Below are 17,450 nucleotides of genomic sequence, written 5' to 3'. Positions count from 1 at the left end.
TCCTGGATGTATTTCCCGATGATATTCCTGATTTTCCTCCTCGTCGAGAAGTTGAATTTAGTATTGATCTTATGCCTGGAACTGCACCTATATCGAAAGTTCCTTATCCCATGGCACCTCTAGAATTGAAAGAATTGACAGAACAATTACAGGATCTTCTCGATAAGGGATATATTCGATCGAGTGTATCACCTTGGGGAGCTCCCGTTTTATTTTTTCGGAAGAAAGATGGTTCTATGTGAATGTGTATCGATTATAGGAAACTGAATCGGGCTACTATGAAAAACAAGTTGTTGGAAACTAAATTCCGGCGTTTGAAAAAATATGAACCAACTGATACGATCAATTCAGCAAGTGGACTTAACAACTGAAGTCAGCTGATCTAATAAAAAAAACTGATCAGTTGATACATTCAGCCGTATGCTTTTAAGCTAAGCATCCTTCAACTGAACATGTCTCGGAAAAGAACACTCAACCGACAAAGAGACATAGAAGACTGCAACTGAATATGAAACGCCGCACTTCAATCAATACAGCTTAGAACAACGCATTTCGGCTAAAGCAGTTAAGACGCCGCATTACAATAAATGAAGCAAACAATGCCCAAGAAATAATGAAGTGGCTATCAATGGATACAAAGATTCATATATATCTCAAGTTACTGTTGGAAGGGAAGCTTATAAATATGACAGAAGAACAGCTGAATAAATAAGAGAGATCACTCTATTAAAAGCTTGCTGTTACTCTGCCAAAATCCTAGCTCACTCTTACTTGGTTTATTCGTAGCAGTCAAGGCTACAATTTGAGCTCACTAGCACTTTGTAATATTCATTAAATTCGATAGTGCTAAGATCAGTTACGCACTGAGAACATTTTGTAATACTAAGAGTTTCAGTTTTTGGCAGTGGTAAGTCCAAACTGAAGTGGGTCAGTACAAATCTCGTATTCGATCAAAGTCTTTTAGTGGAAATCCTATCCTTGAGATAGAAGGGGTGACGTAGGAGTAATTGAAATCTCCGAACATCCAGAAACAATCCTTGTGTATTCTATTTCAGTTTTGTATTCTATCTGTCAGTCAGTTACTTTCCGCAACTACTTTAGTTTAACTGATTGTCATTGACCAGCAAGATTCCGAGAATCAGTTTGTCACCAAACTGAACTCAAAATTCGAAAAGATCAGTTTTAATTGTGAGTGTTTATTTAACCCCCCCTCTAAACATTCTTGATACGTTAATCGATCCTATCAAGTGGTATCAGAGCGGTTGAATCTTGTTCTTGAATAATTTTGATCTATAAACTTGCTAGCATGACTTCATTCAACAAAATTCCTATGTTCTCCAGCGAAGAATTTGATTATTGGAAAATCAGAATGCAGGCTCATTTAGCTGCACAAGATGATGACATGTGGTATGTCATAACTGATGGACCCATGAAGATTCTAAAAACAAATACAGCAGTTGCCATAACAGAAGGGGCACCACAAAGAATAGAAAAGCCCATAGATGAATGGACAACTGAAGATAAAAGAAAAGCAAATATTGATAATGTGGCTAAAGACATTCTGTACAAAACGCTGGACAAAGTAACATTCAGCAAAATTATGATGTGTAAGACAGCCAAAGAAATTTGGGAAAAGCTGATCCAGCTGTGTGAAGGAAATGATCAAACCAAAGAAAATAAACTTTCTGTTGCTGTTCAAAAGTTTGATAACATCAAAATGAAAGCAGGAGAATCAATGCACGAGTAGGATGAAAGAGTAAGCAGTATCGTCAATGAGTTAAATGCACTTGGAAAAGTGTATACCAACAAAGAGATTGCACTGAAAGTAATGAGAGGTCTTCCCAAGGAATGGGATGTCAAGACCATGGCAATGAGGGAGTCCAAAGATCTGAACCAGATTGAACTTCATGATCTGTTTGCTTATTTAAAGGCTTATGAATTTGAGCTGCAGACCAGAGAAGGAAAACCATCTACCCCTGCAGCCACAACTGCTCTAGCTGCTGTCAGAACAGAACCAATCAGTTCAGTCGAGAAATCTGCTGATCATTTGAGCAGTGGTGCTATGTCATCGTTCATCAAAAAATTTGGAAGGTTCATGAGAAAGAATCAAGGAAACCTCCAGAAGCCATACCAAAGAAACAGATCCAAAGATGAATCAAATGCCTGCTACAACTGTGGCAAATCAGGTCACTTTATTGCTTATTGTCCTAAACCCAAGAAGGACAGTCAAGGCTCAACTGATAGAAGAAAGAAATCATATGAGCACAAAAGAAGACCCAAGGAAGATAAGAAGTCCTTCAGAAAGAAACATGAGGTACTCTTAGCTGAAGAAAACAAATCGAAATGGGCAGAAACTGACAGTGAGGAGTCAGAACCAGAAAGCTCATGCAGCTCTAGTGATGATGAGGAAGTCAAGTGCTTGATTGCTAATGATGCAGAAGAAGAATCATCTAGCCAACAGGTATTTGATTTCAGCTCAACTGATTTCACACGAGAAGAACTCATTCTAACATTGCATGAAATGGTAAATGAGTATCAAAAGCTTGCATCATCATTTGAAAAAATCAAAGCAAAGCAAAATGATCCCAAGGACAATAAAACCAAAACTGATGAATCAGTTGATGGGTTGAGTCTAAAAAGGGAAATTGCTGAGTTAAAAGCAGAGAGAAAGAAAGATCAGTCACTGATCCAGAAATTGATCCTTGAAAACTCAAAACAGACTGAACTCATTCAATCTTGGAATAAGTCGTCTACTGCACTGAATGAGATGCAGAATTCACAAAAATCAGTTTCTGATAAAACTGGTTTAGGGTTCAGTAATCAAGGAAAAACGTTTTCAAATGATACTCAACCAAAGCTGACAATGAACAAAGGGAAGTACATTCACTTTGTCAAATCAGCAGATGTACAAGAACAAATTGAGCCCAGTAAACTGATTGAACAACCTACTGAGAAGTTGAACAAGGCTAGAAGATATGGGATTGGTTATAATAAAAAATTCTCAACTGATTCACAAAGTCAGTCATCAAAGAGGTTTCACAAGAACTATTCGAATAGCTATTTCAATTACTATAACTGCAAGCCAGTTCAGAAGAGATATAGACTGAACAATCAGTTGAATAAAGCTAAAACACATATTGTATCATCTGTACACTTCACACCAAGCACACAAAAGCCGAGAAAAACCATTTGGAATACAGCTACTGGAAAGTCTGTTAGACTAATCCAAGTGTGGGTTCCTAAGGGACTAATCAGCTCAGGACCCAAATAGATATGGGTACCAATTTATATTATGTGTGTGATTGCAGGTAACAGGTACAAACAAGAACTCAATATGGTATTTGGACAGTGGATGTTCGCGACATATGACAGGAGATGCAAGTGCGTTATCTCAACTAATCAAATACAGTGATCCAAACATCAGTTTCAGGGACAATTTCAAAGGTAGAACTGTGGGTAAGAGTAAGCTTATCCATGGTAACTTTACTTTTAAAGATGTTCTATTAGTAGAAAACCTGAAGTATAACTTGATTAGCATCAGTCAGTTATGCGACAGTGGATTCTCAGTACAATTTGACAAAAACTCATGTTCAGTCAAAACTTCAACTAATGAAATCATACTAACTGGCAAACGTTGTGGAAACACATATAAAGTCAGTTGGAATGATCAAACTTATGCACCAGTTTGTTTTATTGCTTCCAAACCATCTAAAAACTGGTTGTGGCATAAGAGACTAAATAATTTAAACTTTAAAACCATCTGATTAAACATGAACTTGTAACTGGTTTGCCCAAAATAGACTTTTCAAAAGAAAAACTTTGCTGAGCATGTCAGTATGGTAAACAAGTACAATCCTCTTTTAAAAACAAGGGCTGTAAATCTTCATCCCGATGCTTAGAACTATTGCACATGGATCTCTTTGGTCCTATACCAGTCATGAACTTGGGGGAATGAAATACACCTTGGTAGTCGTAGATGATTTTTCAAGATTTACTTGGGTTATTTTTCTCAAATCTAAAGACCATACTGCTTCGCAACTAATAAAGCTCTTCAAAAGACTTTTAAATGAAAAATCAGTTGGAGTTGATCGAATCAGATCTGATCGAGGAACTGAATTCATCAATCAAACTCTTTCAAACTTCTTAGAAAATGCTAGAATTAAGCATGAGCTCTCAGCAGCCAGAACTCCTCAGCAAAATGGTGTAGCTGAGAGAAGAAATCGGACCCTTAAAGAAGCTGCTAGAACGATGCTTGCTGATTCTGGTATTTCTCAACGATTTTGGGCAGAGGCAGTAAACACTGCGTGTTACACTCAGAACAGATCAATGATTAATAAGAATCATATGAAAACACCATAATAGATCTGGCATGGAAGAAAAAGTATAATTACTTATTTCAAAATATTCGGCTGCAGATGTTTTATTCTTGATAATGGTAAAAATTATTTAAAAGCGTTTGATGCTAAATCTGCAGAAGGAATATTTCTTGGATACTCATCAGTTAGTATAGCTTATAGAGTCTTCAACAAGAAAACCCTAAATGTTGAAGAATCTGCTCATGTTGATTTCGATGAAACTGAACTAACTGATAAGCCAACTGATCAAGTTGAGCTAGTTGATCGATTTACAAATATCAGTTTGGAAGATGATGACAAAAATGAAAGTCATGGCAATCAAAACATACTTCAAACAACTGAACCAGAAGTACTGGACCAATCAGATGTGCAGGAAGTCGTTACTAATGATCAGTTGATAGAGCATAATGATAACATTCAAATACCAGTTGACGAAGCACCAACTGAGACTGAAAACTGTGTTCAGTTACCAACTGAAGAAATTGCTGATACAATAAATACCGAGTACAGATGGAGAAAATCACATCCACCTGAACTGCTAATAGGAAATCCATCTGATCCAGTAAGAACTCGCAATAAAATGCTAAATTTATTTATCTATTCAGCTTTTGTTTCACAACTAGAACCGAAGAAAACTGATGAAACTCTTGCTGATCCTAACTGGGTAAATGCAATGCAAGAAGAGCTAAATCAGTTCACTTATAACAATGTCTGGAACTTAGTTCCAAGACCAATTTCAAAAACTATTATAGGTACAAAATTGGTATACAGAAATAAATTGAACGAGGATGGTTCAGTTGGACGCAACAAAACAATATTAGTGGCACAAGGATATAGGCAAGAAGAAGGAATTGACTTTGATGAGACGTATGCTCCAGTTGCAAGACTGGAAGAAATGAGAATTTTTCTTGCTTATGCATCACACAAGAACTTCAAGGTCTATCAGATGGATGTAAAGAGTGCATTCCTGAAATGTAGAACCCGTAAATCAGTAGACTTATAAGCCATGCATAATTCTAGATTTTTAAATTTAATTGACTTCATTGCATAATTATTTTAAATCCATTTATTTGAAGTTAATTATTCATTATTTCAGTTCAGTAGTTGGATTTTTAGCATTTCAGTTATTTCAGTGAGGCCGGACCGGAGTCGGAGTTTTGAGGTAGAATTTAAGATTCGAGAAAGATTTCCAGAAGTTAATTTAGCTAGCAAGTAAGTTCATTTAAGTTAGTAAGGGAGGTTTGAGGATTTAATTTAATTATTTGAGGTGATTAAGAAATGAACTCATTTAAGTTATTAAATTAAGGGGTTAGCTCACTAAATTATTTAAAGGATTAGTAAGGCTTTCAAGGATTATTAGTTGACTAGATAACCAACACTTCCCACTCATTTTATTAGCATGATTTCGGCCCCTTGGATTTATTAAGCAATTCATTCCAACTCATCAACTTTGACCAATTCTTTGCATGTAATTAGTAGGATAATTCTAGGATTTTTGGGAGCACAATTTAATTAAATAAATGGACATATCCTAGACTAGAAAACAAGCTAAAAATCGGCCACTACCTCCTAGAAGCATCCACCAACTCATTTGATATCAAACCATAATTCAAAATTCAAATTTGGGAAGACTTGGTCTTGATATGATCCTATTATTGTGCACCCTTCTCCTCACCTTCATAACCATCACTCCCCCTCCACCTCCACCGAAAATAAGACCCCTTTTCAGAGGTAAAAGTCGTGAACCATAGCTAGGGAGTAAGGCAAGAAATCAAGAGCAAGAAAGGTAGACAAGAAGCGCTCCATCTCCTCCGTGCCGCGTCGTCGTCGTTTCGTTCGTTTTCTTTCGAAACGAAACCAGGCATGTCTAGATTTCTTTCAAACCTCAATCAAGTCATATTATCATTTATTTTTCAGTACATGATCATGTTTATTCAAGCAAAAACCGAGATACATGTCAAAACATTTTGGAACAACACATGCAGAATTTTCGTTTTTCCTTGGCAAGCTTCACGTTTTTCTTGGTTTTTGAGTTTCAGGTGAATGGTTCGACTCCAGGCTCCCAAGGCGACTCCTAGACACGTAATAGGATGCATTAGGACCATTTTGGTCCATTCAAACCAGCCCCATGCTTGCTGGAAATTCAGAATGACAGCAAGTTCCCATAGGCGCAGATTTGTGTTTCGAAATTTCAGTTTTTGTGTCAAGGGGTTGGATCTGATCTTGGCTGCCCTAAGGGCTCTTAGCCATGGTTGGATCACTCCCCTAGCATGTCTAAGACGTGAATAAATTTCCCTTTTGGTGGCTTGGTCCATGGCCCCTCGGTTTTTAATCAAAACTTCAAAACAGCCCCTTTCCCCATTCGGCTTCTTCATTTGTTCAGCATATGGTTTCGGTTTGTGTTTGCTTGGTGTGGATCTTGGTTGGCCTATGGCCCTTAGCCACGGTTCATATCATGCTCCTAGATGTCTAGATCGTGCCATGGTCAATCAAATGGCCATTGGAATGACACGAGACATCGATCATAGCATAAACACTACACACGCACGCACGTTGCTCTCGGTTGGACCCTTCGGTTGAGTTTTGGTGTGATGTGGATTGTGGCTGGCCTAGGACCCTTAGCCATGGTTCAAATCATTCCTTGGGATGTTGGTAAGATTCTCTGGTCGGTGGTTCACTCCCCTAATGGCCGATAGTCTCGAAACCAACGCAAGTCTTGTAGTTGCACAGCTGCTGGAAATTACATCAAGCTGCTGTGTCGTTTAGAAGGCTTGTTTGAGTTCTTGGTTGGCTTTTAGCCCATGGCCTTGGACTGGACAGTGCCTCATAGAGTTGGGAAGGTCATGTTTTTGACCGTTTGTCATTCGGATCATTTTCGAGGTCGTACAAGAATTTACGGTGCAATGTGCCAAGTTGACTCTCGAAAGAGCGTTTCGTGTTTTGGCCTCCATTCCACCTAGATTTCGACCCTATCATTTTAGGAGCATTATTTTATGATTTTTCAGCGTATTTTAATCATTACTATACGTCGGTTTGGTGTCGGTTCAGGTTGGCTCGGAGTCATGATTAAATGCGAAGTCATTAGGCGTCATAGTCGCATCTTTTGAATGTAAATTGCATAGTTGGTCAAGTTTAAGCTATTGCATATCTTTCATGGCACAGTTAGGTTGCAGCGAGCCTGGGGCCGATCCAATCCAATCCAGTTGGTAAAATTACAGGAATTTTCATTACGCCAGTTAATTATTTTATGCATTAAACAGAAAATGATTATTTTTGAGATTTATGCGATATGGCTTGTGGTTCATTCACTATGTGGGAGTGTTATTTTATACGGTCGCCAGTGACCGATCAGTTCAGTATGGTACCACCCGGTCGCCAGTGACCGGCCAGCTCAGTTCAGTTTCAGCCTCCCCGGTAGCCAGTTACCGATCAGTTCAGCTTAGTGCAGTGGCCACAGGCGTAAAACATAATCTCAACAGAAAATTTTACCAGTTATTTCAGTACAGGCTCCAAGGAGCAAATATTTTTACTGTGATTATCAGTTCAGTTATGAACGTATTATAATTGCTCAGTACAGATTATTTTCAGTATGCCTCAGGACATGATATTTTATCCCATGCATATTTTAATTCCGATTTTTTTTACTCGTTAGATGCGATTTATGCATGCTGAGTCTTTAGGCTCTCTAGACTTGATTGTTGTAGGTACTGATGAGGCCAGGGCCGAGGGCGGGGACCAGTGAGCCAGCTTGGGTCAGCAGTAGTGGCACCCGAGGACCTCAGTGCAGCAGTTGTTATTTTATTCCGCAAACAATTTTTAACAGTCGTCGAATCTGGGGCGTTACATGAACGGTCAACTACAAGAGGAAGTATATGTTGAACAACCCCCATGTTTTGTAAATCACAACTTTCCTGATCATGTATATCATTTGAACAAAGCCTTATATGGTCTTAAACAAGCTCCCAGAGCTTGGTACGAAGCTCTTTCAAAATTTCTAACTGATCACGATTTTTCTGTTGGATCAGTTGATAAGACCTTGTTCAAATTTGCTAAGAATGATCACATTTTATTAGTTCAAATTTATGTTGATGATATCATATTTGGGTCAACTAATCCCAAATTATGCGAAAAGTTTGCTAAGCTAATGCAGGATAAGTTTGAAATGAGCATGATGGGTGAACTGACATTCTTTCTTGGATTGCAAGTGAAGCAACTGGAGACTGGTATATTCATCAGTCAAACTAAATATACAAAGAAGCTGCTGAAGAAATTTGGCATGGAATCATGTTCAGCTGCAAATACTCCCATGAGCTCATCAGTAAAACTTGACACTGATCAAGGGGGAATATCAGTTGAGGCGACATTATATCGCGGTTTAAAAGGTTCATTGTTGTAATTAACTGCCAGTCGTCCTGATATTGTATTTGCTGTCTGTATGTGTGCTGGATTTCAAGCAAATCCTAAGCAATCACATTTCTCAGCTGCTAAAAGAATTTTGAAATATCTTAAGAGTACACAAAATGTTGGGTTATGGTATTCTAAAGACTCTACTTTCAATTTATTAAGATGCAGATTATGCAGGTTGTAAGCTTGATCGTAAAAGTACAAGTGGATCTTGTCAGTTTCTAGGAGACAGATTGATCTCTTGGTTCAGCAAAAAGCAGACATCCATAGCTACCTCAACAACTGAAGCAGAATACCTTGCTGCTGGTAGTTGTTGTGCACAACTGATCTGGATCCATCAACAACTGAGAGATTATGGAGTAATTACAAATGAATCGCCCATATTTTGCGACAATACGAGCACAATTGCCATCACCTATAATCCAGTTCTTCACTCAAGGACCAAGCATATAGATGTCAGGCACCACTTCATTAGAGATCATGCTTTGAAGAAGAACATTAGACTGGAGTATATTTCAACTTAGCAACAAGCAGCTGACATCTTCACCAAACCATTACCCGAGACCAAGTTTTCTTACTTTCGCAATATTCTTGGTTTAATTGACTTGTCTTAAAATTATTATTGATGCTGTTTTACTAATAAAATTCTTTGCAGAAAATAAGAACACAACAACAAATTGGAAATGATACTTTATTAATAATAAAATCGATCCCATCTTACAGAAGATAACTTAGAACCAACTGAATGTTGCCATTCTGTAATCCAATTATTCAACTCATAAATTCGGATTCTAGAAAATGATTCAGTTGTAGAAATCTTCTCAATCACATGCCATTCTTTCCATAGCATTGCTTGTAGCAGAACATTGTCATCAACCAGGTCTGTAACATGCCTGACTTCAAAATGATCAATGTATTTTCTTGCTGTTGCTGCTTGAGCACGAGAAGGAGCAGCACCACTACTACTTATCCTCTGCAAATCATGAATTTTGAACCATGTTGACATCACTTTCGTCAAGACATATTCCTCCATCATTTTCTTCAACTCTTCTAAATAAGGACTTAATTGTTAAGTAACTTGAATATGCGTACTGCTGCATGCATCAGAATTACTTCAATCCGACATATTGAACTGTTACTGTCTCACATTTTATTTCTCTCGTCTTATTTATAGACAGATGACATTAAATGTTGAAGAAACCAAAGAGTCTCAAGTCAACCGAAGCGTTTTTCTCATTTACCCAGGCTTCTTATTTATCAGTTGTTCATTATCAACTGATATCAGTTTGTCATTTATTACTTAATGCTTAACTGATTTCAGTTCATAGTCAACTTATATAAGTTAGTCTTTCATCAGTTCATCTGTTTAAGTTCGCAATTCATATATAACAACTGATGAAATTTATCATTTGCAGGAAAGAGAAAAACAAAATTAAGCTCATATAAATAATTCATTCAACCATAAACGTTTGCACGGATTACATCATCATATTTTTCTTCTACAACAATTATCCACATTTTCAACCAAGTAGATAAAGGTGCGGTAGATGTCTTGACAAAGCTCTGAGAAACAGCTATGCGTTTAAGGATTTTCAGTTCCTTTCGAAGCATTAGCTGATAGATATGACCATCCTTAAAGATGTCCACCCACACAGCTATGTTCAAGTGCTCCCGCACTTTTTTCAACTCTGCCACCAGTTCGGGAGTAGTAGCCTCTCCAGTATTATACAGGAACTCAAGCTTCTGTAACTTTTCCCAGTAGTGAAGACTCTTATAGAAGACTTCATCTTCAATAACAGCCTTCCTGGTCTCCAGAGCAAATGGCGAAGCACTCGAGCTACTCGTATCTGCCATTCTTTTTGTCTTGAATATCTTCACCAATATGACTGAAACTAACCGTGTTACTTCTATTTATAGACGAAAATCATGGAAGCTGAAGGGCCGTCAACGTTTCAGCAAACGACAATCTTTCTGACCTTTAAATTTATTATTCTATGCACCGATTAAGGGGGAATAATTGTTTCAAGAGGTTAACTGAGAAGACAAATGTTAGTAAACTCTCAACTGAAAGGACACAGTCTTACAACTTATCGTTCAGTTGGGTATTTCACTAATCTTCTCATATAAGTTAACTAATTAACCATATTATATTCCAAATCAAGTGACGTGAGTGTCTGCTATTTAATGATGAATCTTATTTTAAAAACGTGGAAGCATTTGAACTGTCCAAATTGTACACACGCTTACAGCACACGTTTTTATTCAAAATTTTGATGGACTGACACGTGTCCAGAATTTAAACAGTCACATACATACAAATGTACTATGCCCGCTTCAATTCAGTTTTCTTTCTTACGAATACAATCAGTTCCTAAAAGCATACTAATTCCAGAGCTTATCTTTTACGAATTTCAGATCGTTTTATCTTTCGAAATGGCGAATCAAATCCCATCTCACGTGTTGAACGCTATGGCCATTGATTTTGACTCAATTTTATCAGTTCAAGAAGCTGAAATTAAGAACGTCTTTCTGAAAATTGAATCTGCTGGTCTCAGGATGTTTTTGGGACAATCTTCGCAGGAGATATACCCCAAGGAAATAAATGAATTCTATCTGAAGGGGTTTGTCACTACTGATGGAAGTATCTCTGTAACTGTCAATGATCAACTGTTGATCCTATCTGAAGAGGCCTTCGGAGAAATTTTCTCTTTACCAACTGCTGGGTACATCAGCTTCTCTGAAGTCAAAACATCTGACATTGAGGAAATGCAATCTGCACTCTCTGCTGATGGACGGAAAATCAAAGTTTCCGATCCTAAGAAGGAACTGAAGCATGAGGTTCAATTGCTGGCTGATATCGTAGCCAAAGGGCTATTGGCTAAGGCAGGATCGTATACCGCCCTGACTTTGGAAAAGTTTCAAGCTATTACGGTTATTATGGCTGGAAGAAAATTCAACTGGAAGCAACTTATTTTCAGTATCTTGAAGAATATGTTTTCCTCCACCAAGCTATCCAAAGGATTTGCAGTGCCGCTGAGCTATTTGATGAAAGTCAAAGGGTTGGTGGCTGATGATTTGGAGCGATTATCTAAATTCAAAATTTTCAATGGGAAGAATGTTCTGCCACCCAAGACTAAATTAGATATCTCTCCTGATCAGTTCGTGAAGATAAAAAAGGAGATTGGAACGCAACAGGTTGCTCCAAAATCAGTTAAACAGACCAAGACATTGGCTCAACTGAAGACAGTTAAAAGAAAACTGATTATTAGTGAATCCGATTTCGAGAAGACGCCCTCTCCAAAAGTTGCCAAGAAACCACGAACACAAAGGACAAAATTACCAACCACAGTAGAATCTATTCTTACTGAAAGGCTGAAATCTTCGGATGCCCAACAGCTTATCAAAGAAGTTCCTCTGAAGATCATCCCACCAGAAATCTCAGCTGGTGCAACAAAGGAAACAGTTAGGATCAATGCTCCTCTAATCCATATCAATCGTCCTAGCTGTTCTAGCACATGTCAGACCCAAAGGTATAAAGATTATAGAACTGGTGGATACTACTCGTACTGGATTGGAAATTCCACACATCCTCAGTACTGAAAAAGGCAAGGGCAAATTGACTGAAGAGCCCAGGCCATCCAATTCCATTCAAACTCATATTGACCTTGTTTGGGAACATGTTAATAATTTTGCAGCATCAAAAACTCTTACAGAACTCAGATTTTTGCTAAACAGCTGAAAAAGAAATCCCAGCTGAACAAGTTTATCAAACTGGAAGCAATTGTCCTCAAGATGGTCAAAGCTGCCACAATTGTTCAGGCTTTGGAGAGGAAAACCTATTTTTTTGACCAAATTCGAGCTAAGAAGCTATCTCAACTGCTTGAGAAATTGAAGGCAAACTACATTCCCACCAATCCAACTGCTTATAATGATCGAGCTGTGATCACTCAGCTAGATACAGATCTTACTAGCTTGCAAGCTCAGATAAAAGTGTGGGAAATGGATCAGGAGTTAGTTCTTCCTGAGAAAGCCTCTGAAGAAGAAGAAGAAGAACCCTCCTCTCAGCAGAAAGAGCCACCCTCAGAACAAACAATTGTTACAACTGAAGAAACAGTTCAGGATGTGCCACAATCATCTGCTATGGAACATCAGTTGTACTCTGAAGCCGAGTTGAATTTTGCCAACATTGATGAAATTATTCAAGCAGTGGTGACAGAATCTGTTATTAATGAAACTTTATCAGTTGATCACTCCGCTGATCAAGCAGCTGAAGAGAATACCATCTTAACTGAAGAGCCAGTTAAGGCCGCCATTTCTGAACCAAATGATCCAAGAATGATGTCTGCTCAATCACCAGATCACAAAATTGCTGAGAATCTGGAGGCTCTGTTGCCGACTTCTGACAATCCTCCAACTAAAGAGTCAGCTCGAATCTCAGATGACTATCCTGCAGAAGCATCAGCTCATGACTCACTAGCTAAAGATCCTGCAAACTCTCACATTCAGCAGGAAAGCTCAAATGCTGAACAACATCAGTCTTCACCTCATCTGGTCCAAGTGGCAGTAACTGAAACAGATGTTCCAGAACCGAATATTGCTGAAACAATGATATCTGAAAGAACCATGGTGGTTTTTGATCAAGTCTCACAGGAAGCTGGAGCGTCGGATCAGCCAAATCTTAACTCCGCCAAAGATCTTGATTTTGTTCTTGCAGAAATTCAGGAAATTCAGCATGATATACATAGAGTAATTAATGATATGTACAAGATTCAACATACTCAATTAAAACATTCTCTGAAGCTAGAACATTCTGAGGCATTCAACTCAGAGAAACTGAAAGCAATTCAAGAAGCCTTAAACTCTCTGTTTCAATCAATGAAAGCAATTAAGAAGAACAAAGGTTTAGCTGAGTGTGAGACCCGGGGCCGAAGAGGGCGGGGGGTGATCGCCGGTGCCATCAGTTGCACGGACAATGAGCGGCTCCTGGCAGGCTTCTAGGTGGAGGGTACATGAAGGAACCGACCCACACGGGAATGAGAGGGATTCTGAGACTGTTCAATGTAATGGACTGTACAGTTGAAGAGGGCTTAAAAGATTTGATTTGTACTATTCATATCACGAGGTGCATCTTCTTTTCGGTAGCTCATCACATAAGAACTCCAAAGTTAAGCGTGCTTGACTTGGGGCAATTTTGGGTTGGGTGACCATCCTGGGAAGTTTCCCAGGGTGCGTGTGAGTGAGGACATAAGCACGCTGGAAAGACCCGTCTTGATACAGTGAGGACAGTCGTCTAATATGGGGCATTACAATTGGTATCAGAGCCGACCTCTCTTAGTACGGTGTCGTTCGGGGACGAACCAAGCGGAAGCTGGTGGGCATGTGAGGCCCGGGGCCGAAGAGGGCGGGGGGTGATCGCCGGTGCCATCAGTTGCACGAACAATGAGCGGCTCCTGGCAGGCTTCTAGGTGGAGGGTACATGAATGAACCGACCCACACGGGAATGAGTGGGATTCTGAGACTGTTCAATGTAATGGACTGTACAGTTGAAGTGGGCTTAAAAGATTTGATTTGTACTATTCATATCACGAGGTGCATCTTCTTTTCGATAGCACATCACATAAGAACTCCAAAGTTAAGCGTGCTTGATTTGGGGCAATTTTGGGATGGGTGACCTCCTGGGAAGTTTCCCAGGGTGCGTGTGAGTGAGGACATAAGCACGCTGGAAAGACCCGTCTTGATATAGTGAGGACAGTCGTCGAATATGAGCGTTACACTAAGAGTCTCTCCATCACTCAAGACGTTATCAGCAAACGAGTTGAGCGATTGGAAACTTCTGTTTCTAATAAAATGGAATTACTGCAGACTCTTTTACAATCTGATGTCTCAAGTATCTCCTCAGATGTCAAAATTCTTTCCAATGACGTTCGAAGATTATCTGAGAAGATGGATTTGTTTGACAAAAAGGGGGAAGAAATCAAAGAGCATCTTGAGAAACAGCAGAAGAAACCATCTTGTTAAAAAGCAGTTAATCAGATTATTAGATCCAGCTGTTATTGAATCAAGACCTCTATCAGTTCAAGAAATTCAGATCTTATTTTATTCATATAAAGTTCAGACGTTCAGTTATTATTGTAGTCCAATATTAAGTTGATCAATCTCTTATTTTATCTACAATGAGTTCAGACGTTAAGTTATTATTTACTTAGTTTTGTCAATCACCATAAAGGGGAAAATTGTTGGAAACTAAATTCCGGCGTTTGACAAAATATGAACCAACTGATATGCGCAATTCAGCAACTGGACTTAACAACTGAAGTCAGCTGATCTAATAAAGAAAACTGATCAGTTGGAAACCGATCAGTTGATACATTCAGCCGTATGCTTTTAAGCTAAGCATCCTTCAACTGAACATGTCTCGGAAAAGAACACTCAACCGACAAAGAGACATAGAAGACTGCAACTGAATATGAAACGCCGCACTTCAATCAATACAGCTTAGAACAACGCATTTTGGCTAAAGCAGTTAAGACGCCGCATTACAATAAATGAAGCAAACAATGCCCAAGAAATAAAGAAGTGGCAATCAACGGATACAAAGATTCAAATATATCTCAAGTTACCGTTGGAAGGGAAGCTTATAAATATGACAGAAGAACAGTTGAATAAAGAAGAGAGATCACTCTATTAAAAGCTTGCTGTTACTCTGCCAAAATCTTAGCTCACTCTTACTTGGTTTATTCGTAGCAGTCAAGGCTACAATTTGAGCTCACTAGCACTTTGTAATATTCGTTAAATTCGATAGTGCTAAGATCAGTTAAGCACTGAGAACATTTTGTAATACAAATAATTTCAGCTTTTGGCAGTAGTAAGTCCAAACTGAAGTGGGTCAGTACAAATCTTGTATTCGATCAAAGTATTTTAGTGGAAATCCTATCCTTGAGATAGAAGGGGTGACGTAGGAGTAATTTAAATCTCCGAACATCCAGAAACAATCCTTGTGTATTTTATTTCAGTTTTGTATTCTATCTGTCAGTCAGTTACTTTCCGCAACTACTTTAGTTTAACTGATTGTCATTGACCAGCAAGATTCCGAGAATCAGTTTGTCACCAAACTGAACTCAAAATTCGAAAAGATCAGTTTTAATTGTGAGTGTTTATTCAACCCCCCCCCCCCCTCCCTTTTAATCACTCTTGATATGTTAATCGATCCTATCACAAGTATCCACTTCCTCGTATTGATGATTTATTTGATCATCTTCAGGGTACTTCTGTCTACTCTAAGATTGATCTTCGTTCTGAATATCATCAAGTACGTGTTCGAGAAGAAGATGTGCCTAAGACTGCTTTTCGTACCAGGTATGGTCACTATGAGTTTTGATTATGCCTTTCCGTCTCACGAATGCTCCTGCTGTTTTTATGGATTTAATGGATCATGTCTTTCGAGATTATCTTGACCGATTCGTTATTGTATTTATTGATGATATTCTTGTGTATTCAAAATCAAAAAAGGTGCATACTGAACATCTGAGACTGGTACTTCAAACTCTTCGCAATGACCATTTACATGCTAAATTGTCCAAATGCGAATTCTAGATGGACAAAGTAGTATTTTTAGGCCATGTTATTTCGAAACATGGGATATTTGTTGATCCTACGAAGGTCGAAGCTGTATTGAATTGGCCGAGACCTACGAATGTTCCTGAGATCCATAGCTTCATGGGTTTAGCTGGTTATTATAGTTGTTTTATTGAAGGATTTTCAAAAATAGCCAAACTATTACTCAACTGACACAGAAGAATCAGAGATTCATTTGATCAGATGAATGTGAAGCTAGTTTTCTTGAATTGAAGACGAGATTAACCACAGCACCTGTGCTTACTATTTCCTCAGGGTACCAGAGGATTTGTAGTGTGTACAGATGCATCTGGTAAGGTTTTGGGCTGTGTTCTGATGCAAAATGGCAAGGTGGTTGCTTATGCGTCTCGTTAATTGAAATCTCATGAAACTCGTTATCCTGTTCATGATCTGGAATTGGCCGCCATTGTGTTTGATTTGAAAATGTGGCGCCATTACTTATATGAAGAAAAGTTTGTTATTTATTCAGACCACAAGAGTCTGAAATATCTATTTTCTCAATCTGATTTGAATATGAGGCAACACAGGTGGATGGATCTCCTGAAGGATTTTGATTGTGAGATTCAGTATCACCTTGGATCGGTGAATGTTATTGCGGATGCCCTTAGCCGTAAAGTTCATGATTCTGTGTTAGCTTCTGTCAATGTCGCCAAAGTACACGAGGATATATGTACTTCTAGTTGGACTTTTCACACAAATTGGAATTCTTTCACCGTCTCATCATTGCAAATTGAGCCGAACTTGATATCAAAAATACGAAAGGCCCAACGAAGCGATGCTCAAATCCAAAAGTCGAAAGAACTTGTATCTGTAGGACATCAGTCTGGATTTCATATTTCTTCTGATGGTTCTTTATGACATAACGGTGGGCTGGTAGTTCCTGATAATTCTGATTTGAAATATGCCCTTCTTCGAGAAGCACAATGTAGCAAATACAGTATTTACCCTAGAGGCCGAAAGATGTATTTGACATTGAGACCTCAATTCTGGTGGAGACGTATGAAGAAGGACATTGCTGAATTTATTTCGATATGTCTTGTCTTTCAGGAAGTGAAG

Source organism: Primulina tabacum, chromosome 2 (assembly GCF_025594145.1).
Source record: "Primulina tabacum isolate GXHZ01 chromosome 2, ASM2559414v2, whole genome shotgun sequence".
Classification (NCBI taxonomy): Eukaryota; Viridiplantae; Streptophyta; class Magnoliopsida; order Lamiales; family Gesneriaceae; genus Primulina; species Primulina tabacum.
This window is presented reverse-complemented; position numbering follows the sequence as displayed.